General features: G+C 37.3%; 1 long non-coding RNA gene across 1 annotated transcript; it reads left to right on the plus strand.

The window, feature by feature from the left end:
• On the plus strand, positions 1-6,178 carry LOC115568139 (uncharacterized). Its single transcript, XR_003981335.1, has 2 exons — positions 1-328; positions 5,472-6,178. It is a non-coding gene; the product is annotated as an uncharacterized LOC115568139 (long non-coding RNA).
• The last annotated feature ends 2,832 nt before the right edge of the window (positions 6,179-9,010 follow it).

Here is a 9,010-nt window from a genome sequence, read left to right on the forward strand (position 1 = left end):
GGTAACCTCCTCTCTGTTCTGTACTTAAGGGGTAACAATTTAGAGTTTGTGAGAGAATGCTTTTGCCTTCTCTCCACGCTGCGTGTATTAAATGACATCTGATTCATACGCTGAGATCTGAAATTCTTCGGAGATTTAGCACTCTCTACTCAAAGGAGATTTTCCACGACATTTTGGCGACGAGGATGGGATGGACGCTTCGCTGACTGCCGCCTGCGCCTGAACTGAAGGAAACTGCCGGCAGGAAAAGTTCCACTCCGACAAACGGAGGATTGGATTCCACCTGAAATTCGGGCGCAGACGTGGCCAGCGGACGCTCCACAAATAAGTGAGTACAGCGTTTGAATCATTTGCTCAAATTCTAAAAGCCTAGGTTGACTTTTGTAATACCTGTGTGGTTGAAAGTCATATTCCCCATGTAAAACCTGTGTGGTCGTGGGTGATAAAAACGTCAGTGTAACGAGACGTTCATTCCATAGCTGTGTGATTGGAATGTTTTTTAAGGTAAAGGGCTCAAGGAGGAGCACCTTTTTCTTTCCCTTGTAATACCTGTGTGGTTTTGGGTAAAAACGAGAAACCCTTGTAATTCCTGTGTGGTTTTGGGTGAAAACGAAAAAAAAAAACAAAAAAACTGAAACGCAGCGCAAGGCTGTTAGCACTTAACGAGTACAACAGGCGAAATGAATTGATTATTATACCTACGGTGTGAAGAAAATTTCAAGGGATTGTAGATTTTCAGATGCTACTTACTGATGAGTAGATATTAAATAGTGGTCGACCGAAAACCTGATAACAGGTAAAATAAAATATAATAGAATATAATATAATAATATGATCTTATGTGAGCTACTGTAATAATGATATGATACAGTATACATTATACGAGGCCCCACTATGATAAAATGGGCATATGAGTGATATAAATATACGAAATAAGTATAAAGAATAAACTTTGTTGTGACGTTCAGTGAGTATACAGATTATATGCTATAAAAGGGTGCGTTGCTCGGAACGAATGTGTCATACAAACCACCTCGCTGAATAAGTTGCTCAAAGTTAGTGTGTGATTTGATGAGATCCAACCATACACTGTATGGAAAGATCAGTGTGATTGTGAAGTTTTGTGTGAATGATAAGCCCATTGAAAGTTTAAGCAAATCTGTCCCAGTGAGTCACTAAAAAATATGAGGAACAAAATGGGGAAATTAATAAATATATCTGACCCTTTTACAGGCTCTGCTGAATTAAGAGCAGACAAATGGGGAAAATGTGGTTCAGGATTTCAACTTTGGCATTTTGTCACCTTTGAGGTTTTCCATTAAAAGGCAAATTAAGCACAGAATGTTTTGAGATGGTGTAGAGTATGTTGAAAAAAAAAAGGTAAAATGAAAGTAGGGAAGAAACAGATAGACTGATAAATTGTTTTTTTCAAAATCAGTAGCATGATTGAAAGAAATGTGAAAACAGGGTTTGAGTAAGAAAAAGAAAGAGAGAAAAGAATGTAGGGCTAGAATTTATGAAATGGACCTCCTCCCTGCTGTCTCCACACCTACATCCTTTTCAGCGACACCTTCTCCACATGTGGTCAAACACCCCAAGATGACTTTAAGAAAGAAGGGGAGAAACAAATACACCCTGACTTTCAGCCATCTTCCTATCTCCTAAACAGCAACAAATTAACCTGCTTCTCCAAGAAAGACTTTTCTCCAATAGCAGATTCTGCTGACTGCTGGGTGCGGAGTGAAGATCACAGAAGGATGATGTTTCCCTAACTCCATGCCGAGGCAAACAGGAAAGCAGACTGTCATTGAGATCCAGAAGTGTTTGTATACAGGCCATACCAACTGAATGAAATGAAGGAGGTTGCAGAGGAGGCACCTGACAAAGACTGGAGTTTTGGTCTGCCACAGAATCCTGGACAGAGATTACAGTCTAATAACAAAAAGCAAGAGGAGACGAAGACTGAATCCACATCCATCAATGAGAATGTAACAAAACTGGAAGAAGACTGATGATACAGAGGGAAGCTGATGGTAACCCTGAGTTTAATCGGCAAGAAAGGCGAGATCCAGAAGAATCCTGACCACATGAAGGTGTCTGCTCATTCACCAGGACACAACCAGAGGAGACAGTGGAGGAAGGTTAGAGAATTTGAACAAGCACGTAGACATGAGCACAATTAGACACAAGTACTGATGACACACACACACCCACACACACACACACACACACACACACACACACACACACAGAAACACTGATTTGACTGATAAAGACTAGAAAAATTGCTTCTAACACTATTAATAGCTTGAGGCTGTAAGCAAGTTAAATTTCTGGGGATAAAAGATGCAAAATTCCCTAAAACTGTTTGAAGTCAGTATTATGTCATTCAGCCTACCATAAATTAAGGTGCCATTGTTGACTTCCTAAATCTCACCATGTACCTCCCCCATCTTGCCTGACAGGAAAACAAATGGGGGGTGGAGATCATTAAAACACCTTAGGGTCATAAATGAAGCTGGTCAGCATCCAGCAGATGTTCTAACACTAATGTTAAACATTCTATCAGACTGGGTTTTTCAGTTATGATTTTAAACAAATGCCATATTCTAGCATTCCTTTTCATCCTGACTCACAGTTCTGGGTTGCTTTCACTATCAATGGTAAAATGTTATACTTGGATGCAGATGCCATAGGGTTTTTCCTTCTCCAATTTTCATTTTGGACTGCAGTAGAGCTGCAAACTTAGCATTAGCGGCCGGTTGTGTGTTAATTCACTTGTTCAGTAGTTGACAATGTTTGTGCATATGTTTTTCCTATGCAGGAGCATTGTCAAATTGAGACAGTTTTCCATTTTTAGTTTTCTGCCAGAAAACAATCCTAAATTTTTTTTAAAGGAAAAGTTGAAAATTCTTTTTAAAATGAAATGCGTTATTTACTCTCCGGAAGATCGTCAATTGGATACCGACTACATCCACAATCTTGGATGTTTCAAAATATCTGCGAATGTAAAAAAAAAATAAAAACAAAAAAAACGATTGCCTTATTGAATTTAGCAGGCTTTGTTGTCCATGGATTTGATACAATTGTGGAGATCTCCCAACCCCTATATAATCACATATGGGGGTAGACATTTGGCCATGACTGACTTTTTGACTTGGACTCCTGACGCAGAGAAAGATTTACTGACTTAAAACAAGCTTTATCAAGTTCCCTCTGCCGACAACTACCAGACACTCTCAAATTTTTTAAATCTTTTTGTTTTTCTGAATGTAATGAGTTTTTGTGAAAGAAAATTCTAACTCAGTCACATGGTGAATACCAACCTGTGGGATACTATTCAAAAAGAATGTCCACAACACAGTGAGATATGGGTTGCATACCACAAGGCTGTAGCAGCTGCTACTGAAGCAGTGCTGGCCACAATTGATATTTTTGTTATGTGCCATCTTTAATGTACGTGCCCCACATGCTGTAACTTCCTTTATTTACAGGAAAACCCGCCTACCTTAACCCAGCTAAACTGCTACACTAGCAAAATGTGTTTCTGACAATGACTCACGCAACTTTATAAAAAAGTTCTGTCTTTTAACCCATAAATTTTGGTCCTGACAGCTCAAGATGGGAGAATTACACCCCTGTCTGAAAGTGGTCGTCACGGTGTCAAAACCAACAGATGCACTCTGTGACACTTCCCTCATTAACCCTTAACTCTGTTTTTTTCTTTGTAGATGATTCTGCTGTGAGAAATCCAACAGATGGATCCCCTTGTGTGTCATATGAAATATGTACTAACTATGATATAGTTTGAACGTACTCATATTCTAAATAACCTGTCTGCTCTGGCAGCTGTTTTTTCTTTTCCATTTTTAGGGACCGGGAATAATATCACTGTACATACTGACTCTCAGTATGCATTTAATATGTCATGATTTCACACATTATAGGAAATCAAAATTTCTTACTTCTACAGGAACATCTAATGCTCCTAGAAGTCAAAATCATTAACCTTTTGTCTGCATTACTTCTACCTATGCAAATATAAAGCTCATACAAGTGCTAATGACCCAGTGTCACTGGGAAATGAAGCTGCTAAGACAGCTCATCAGAATCTAAATCAGAATACTGTATTTAAAAAAAAAAAAAAATAAATAAAAGTTGTTGTTTTCAGATACTCCGTGTAAAGTAAAATATAAATACAGCATGAGTGGAAACAAGTGCTAAGATAAGGGGTAAATAAAACAGTAAAATACACTATAAAATGAAATTAGATAAAATATACAATAAAATAGTATGGTAATAAAGTAGACAATCTGAGCATATATACAATATACAATGAAATGGTTAGCGTTTATAAATAAAAATGAGAATAAGTAATTAACATTTGTTTGTCTGTTTCTATAAATAACCATATGAGTCCAATCATCAAGGCAAGGAGTGGTACAGTTTTAATGACCACAGGCAAGCATGACTTCCTGCTACTTTTTCACCTGTATACCCCACTCTAACAAATGCTTTTATCTGTCTTTTAATAAAGTCTATCTGCTTCAAACAGGAGCTGATGATGTAGTAAAAATTCTATGGAAGTAGGAAAAAGTTTATTGAACTCCCATCTGAACTCTGGGTTGGTGTAAATGGCCTCCCAGTACTGCCAAAAGCCATACTTCCTTCTTTGCAAAGTTTGACACATGGTCTTGACCATGTATCAAAAGGGAGGATGTAGAATATTGTAAATAGATTATGGCATACGCCAGGATTTTTTCAACTTTTTGTTAAACACTTTGTTAAAAATTGTGTGATTTGTTAAATTTAAAATGTCGGCAGAGGCATAGCCTCTGTCATCCCATCCTGAACATTAAGATCTTTTTTGAGCATTAAATAATGGATTTTATTCAACTCACTCCATGTAGTAGGTATAAATATTATTACATTATTGTGAAAACATTTTGTCAAAAGGGATTGAATGATTTCCACGTAAATATGTAACAGCGATCTAAATCGCTAAATAATTGCTGAGGGAAATAATTGCCTGTAGATTTCTCCCCTAAATAAATAAATAAATAAGTGAATAAGAAATAAACAATTAATAATGAGTCACACTTACAAATAATTATTTTTAATAATAATAATAATAATAATGAGTAAAAATACAAAATAATAAATAAAAGTAAATAATTTTTTTTTATTCAAAACATCTCAAAAAACCTGCACATAAACCTAAAAATCACATTGTGTTAGCTAGTGGAGGTGCAGTGGCACACGCTAACCAGACCTTAAAAACAAAATTGACTAAATTGATAGCAGAAACAGATATGTCACATAAGATGACTAGACTGTCTCCTTACGAGATAATCACTGGCTGTCCTTTGAAAATAATTAACACCCCGTTTCCTCAAAACAGGTTAACCCTCACCAAATTGGATGCTGATAGTTTTAAGATAGTGTTGTGCATTTAACCATCTTTTTTGAAGATAATCTTCTATAGGTGAAAGCAGTCCTTCTGGAGCCTACTATGGTGCAAACTCCACAATAACCAGCCTGAAGACTGGACAGTGTTAAAAGAACCTGAGGAGGAAGCACTGGAGTCAACCACGGTGGACAGGACCACACCTGCCCACTGCTGTCCGGATAGCTGAGAGGGACACCTGCATACATGGATCGTAGTGCAAGCCTTTTCCGAGCCATGCCACTGAAGGAAGGACAACGACCTAACCTGCAGAGTGCTGAGAGAGGACACCGTTGGACGAGTATGACTGTGGTTCTCATCCTTGTTTTTGGTCACCACAATGGCCATTATCCTATCCTGTTTTTCAACGGAGAAAAAAAATTTCAAACCACCAACTGATTCACCTGCAGTCATCAAACACACTAAAATCATCCATATTGATACTCAGACACCCCATCTCTTACAGAAGGGTAAAAATGGACTGGTTGCAAGAGCAGAAGAAGACACAGAAGAACCGATGCAGGATCAAACAATCCTGAAAGGACATAAAACTAAAACTTGACACAGAGCAAGTGATCAGGAGAAGAAGCGAACTGTTTTGAGAAAGAAAATGAGTGGAAGCCCTGGGTTTTTGATGCTGATGAACTCTTGGATGGAATGGGCTCCAGGAAACCCATATGATTCAAATGATGAGTTGATATAATTCTGTTCTTTAATACTAATGGTTTGAATGAATTTGTTTGTGTGTTTGTATTTTGTTTTTGTTTTTGTTATTCACAGTAGAAACTGATAGCTGTAAACATTTTGAAGCTGTTAAAAATTTATTTTCCTATTTTTGAAACTTTCAATGTAATTTCTCAAATGTTGTGTTGACACTTTTGTGTCAAAAGGGAGGAATGTGAGAAAATTACATAGGCTTCCTTTTGTTATCAATGTACTGTAAGGACAATAGGGGGAAGAGAGATTGTCACACTGCCTGAGGTGTCACATGAGCCACAGGAGGGGGCACATCCCCACATTGGAATGTATGCATTTATTAGATAAGATGACATTTACTGTCCCCTCTGTTAGATCAAAGGGTCACTGTCCTGGGAAGACAGGACACATCAAAATATCAAAGAGTCCTTTATCTGTAAAGAAGATGTTTTATGACTGTTTGTAAATGAAGGTAACCTCCTCTCTGTTCTGTACTTAAGGGGTAACAATTTAGAGTTTGTGAGAGAATGCTTTTGCCTTCTCTCCACGCTGCGTGTATTAAATGACATCTGATTCATACGCTGAGATCTGAAATTCTTCGGAGATTTAGCACTCTCTACTCAAAGGAGATTTTCCACGACATCTTGCATATAGGGGAAATGATTTTCGCACTTTCCATCATTGGGGCAGATCAGTGCTGATGATGTGTGTTCAAGTCTTTATAACAGAGGAAATGAAAGAAGAGCACAGAAGATGGGTTCAACCCCAACAAAAGAAAATATGGAAAACAGATTCACCCTCCTTTTATCCTCCCGGAATAATGAGAGAGCGGCAGACAAGCCATTTCTATCTGACCTTTTTTTCTAGGTTACCCTAGAGACGTGTATTCTTTGAGGGAACACAGACTTTCTCTACTGTAAAGGCCGGGGGATAAGAGGAAGAAAAGGTTAACATTGTACCTCTTCATTTAGGTGGTCTTCAAACCACAAAGATGACAGATGCTTCATGAAGAGCTGTAATATATTCACACATACAGCATGAAACCAACAGGCATTAAAATCATCATTTTAATAGAGAAACTGAGAAATAAAAAGGACCACTAGTGAGGAGACATTGGCTGGTATAGTTTGAAAATGTTTAATATCTGTTATCAATATAATATGAATTTCATCACAGCCACATAAACCTGATGGGGGTCGCAGGGCAAATATTTGCTTGTTTGGCCCCTATTTACCCCCAGTGTATGTGTGCAATGTATGTACCCTGTAAGCTCAATTAATGCTTGTGCAATACTTGATACTTATACTTGTTAGTTTGGTGGCTTGAGATTAGTTAGGGTTAAACATTTTTAGGAATGTGCATCATCTGTTGCTTTAAAGGCTCTTTAATTTACATGATGTTTGTAGATCGCTTGCTTCCATCTGCTGAAAACTGCAATATGCTTTAACAAATGTGATTATGCAGAATAGGCAGACCCAGCTTTCTATCCTGGGAAGGATTCAGTCAAGTATGTAGCGGACCGATCAGGAACAGGAGTAAAGAAATCTGTGTGTTATCTTTTTGATTTGTCCTTTAACTCCCACATAAATTTCATGAACTGCCTTCTTTCACCTTCAGAACATGCAAAAATCAGGAACATCCTGTCTGCAAAAGATGCAGAGGGCCTTAGTCCACGCTTGTGTTACCCCAAAGCTGGATTATTGTAATTCCATTTTATCAGGCTGTCATAATAAGTCTCTTAAGACTTATCCAAGTGATCCAGAATTCTGCTGTGTGTGTTCTGACAATAACTCACATCAGAGAACATATTTATCCCATATTAGCTTCTCTGCACTGGCTTCCTGTAAAATCTGGAATTGAAATTAAAATCCTCTTCCTCACATGCAACAGCATATCTTAAAGACCTAATACAGTACTTCCCACATAATTTATTTGTTGGGTCTCTTTAAATACATTAATCAAGGAGTATGGTTTAGACCTGCTCAGTTTTGGAAAGTGTTATGTTATGAATTGGCAATATACAAATAAAGATTGATTGATTGATTGATTGAATATATGAAGAAACAACATTTTTTCATAAACATTTTGATGGTTAAATCAAACACAGACACACACAAACCTTCTTACTTCTGACAAAAGGAGGAAGGATGTTAAGAAAGACAAGGAACACAACTGATAAGACATGTCTTCTCCAACCACCAGAGACTGTGCATCCTCATTGTTATGACCTAAATCAAAAGTCATAAATATACCACATTCCTCACTAAGCCGGTTCCTCTCTCTTTCTTCTCCTTCTATTCACCCTAAGGGACAGAAATGGTCAGTACTGTCGACATGAATATATAAATATGACTATGTTGTGTTTCAGAACATGTAATTATTTTAATATTATGAAAATCTTCAAAATCTACTACTTTATAGGATACCACTCTGTTATCTGAAGAGTTTTAGTAATAACTTTTAACACAGTGATATAAGTAAAGGCCAATACCTCATGAGTGTTTTTTATGTTAACCAGTATGATTTACTTATGATTTGACTTCTATTATCATTTATTATTTTAGATGTGCTTCACTGTTTTATAAGTAAGGTAAATTTAAGAAAAAATTATTTTCATTATGTTACTTGTCCTCTGTGTTATGTGATTAATCCGTCTTACTACACTATATTGCCAAAAGTATTTACTCACCCATCCGAATAATTGTAATCAGGTGTTCCAATCACTTCAGGTTTATAAAAGCAAGCACCGAGGCATGCAGACTGTTTCTACAAACATTTGTGAAAGAATGGGTTGCTCTCAGGAGCTCAGTGAATTCCAGCGTGGTACTGTGATAGGATGCTACCTGTGCAACAAGTCCAGTCGTGAAA

The sequence above is a fragment of the Sparus aurata genome, chromosome 17, assembly GCF_900880675.1.
Source record: "Sparus aurata chromosome 17, fSpaAur1.1, whole genome shotgun sequence".
Lineage (NCBI taxonomy): Eukaryota > Metazoa > Chordata > Actinopteri > Spariformes > Sparidae > Sparus > Sparus aurata.